We start from the raw sequence: 1,689 nt of genomic DNA, 5'->3' as shown, positions 1-1,689 counted from the left end.
CTTCCTTCACAGTCACTCAGGCTGTGCTGAATTCCTCCAGCAACATGTGATGACCCAGCTTTATCTGGTGGATAAATCTGGGTCAATCTATTCCATCCCCAGTTACTGTGTGACTCATGATAAGTTACTTGATCACCTTGAACCTGAAGTCCTGCTTTGCACTAGAGAGGATATGCTTCCGCCCAGGAGCTTACATCCAAATCCTAGAGAACTTCAGAGTTCTGAGAGTTCTCTGGTATTGTCTACCAGGGAAACTCGTCAGAGACTCAGCTCACCAGAGACTAGTTTTTACAGGGGCTGGTCATGCCAGCACCGTCTGTCTGGCTCGTTCCCAGATTCCAGGCTTCCAGAAGAAAAGCAGGGTTCAGCACAAAATACACTGTTTGCCCAAACAGTCCAGACGCAGCAAGCTGCTCGTACCAGCCAGGGAGCTGGGTGTCCTCCCCCAAACCCATGTTCCCAGATGCCCCCCAAGGACCAACCTGGCAAGGACAAGGACAGCACTCTCAACAGGCTATGAAAACACCCGCCTGCACCACTCACTTCCTCCCAAGGGATTCTTATGCAGATCCGAGTGTGAGACCCACTGGTCTGGGAGATAAAGCTGGGTCAATGTATTCCATCTCCAGTTACTGTGTGACTCATGATCAGTTACTAGATCACCTTGAACCTGAAGTCCTGCTTTGCACCAGAGAGGATATGCTTCCTCTCAGGAGCTTACAACCAAATCTCAGAGAACTTCTTCCTCAACTAAGCGGAAAGGAGAAGACTCCTGATTAAAGGCATCCTGCCATACCTAGGCTGCTGGGGTAGGATTTGACCTTGGCAGGGATGGAGTGAAGGAAGAGAAGAGAAGTAGCAGGGAGGGGCAGTCCCGCAGACATAAGAGGATTTGGATCCCCAATCACATCTCTAGGGCTCTCCCTGGAGGACAGGCTCCCCTCTGCATGGCTTGGGCACTTGGAGTGATGGGGCCACTGAACCGAGCAAGACTCAGATGCCACCCTTGAGGGCGGGGCCAGAACCATGGATGGAGAGCTGGGCAGGGTCAGCTCAGACACTGATAGGCACTGAGACCTTAGACAAAACACACTACCTTGTTGAAGCCCAGTCACCTCTTTATATTTTTATTTATTTATTTCAAGATTTTATGTATTTATTTGTCAGAGAGAGTGAGCACAGGCAGACAGAGTGGCAGGTAGAGGCAGAGGGAGAAGCAGGTTCCCCGCTGAGCAAGGAGCCAGATGTGGGACTCGATCCCAGGACGCTGGGATCATGACCTGAGCCGAAGGCAGCCGCCTAACCAACTGAGCCACCCAGGCGTCCCCAGTCACCTCTTTTTAAAGATGGCTCTCGCCTATGATCTAAAGAAAGATTGTAAAGATTAAAAAGAATAATGACAACTTTTGAAAAAAAAATCATAAAGCATCGTTTTGAAAGATTTTTATAAGTGTTCCATGCAAGTCATAAAATGACGTGTCCCTAATGGAATACTATGCAGCCATCAAAAGAAATGAAATCTTGCCATTTGCAACAACATGGATGGAACTAGAGCGTATCATGCTTAGCGAAATAAGTCAAGCAGAGAAAGACAACTATCATATGATCTCCCTGATATGAGGAAGTGGTGATGCAACATGGAGGCTTAAGTGGGTAGAAGAAGAATCAATGAAACAAGATGGGATTGGG

Source organism: Mustela nigripes, chromosome 14, assembly GCF_022355385.1.
Source record: "Mustela nigripes isolate SB6536 chromosome 14, MUSNIG.SB6536, whole genome shotgun sequence".
NCBI lineage: Eukaryota > Metazoa > Chordata > Mammalia > Carnivora > Mustelidae > Mustela > Mustela nigripes.
The sequence above is the reverse complement of the archived record's forward strand: the minus strand, read 5'-3'. Positions refer to the sequence as shown.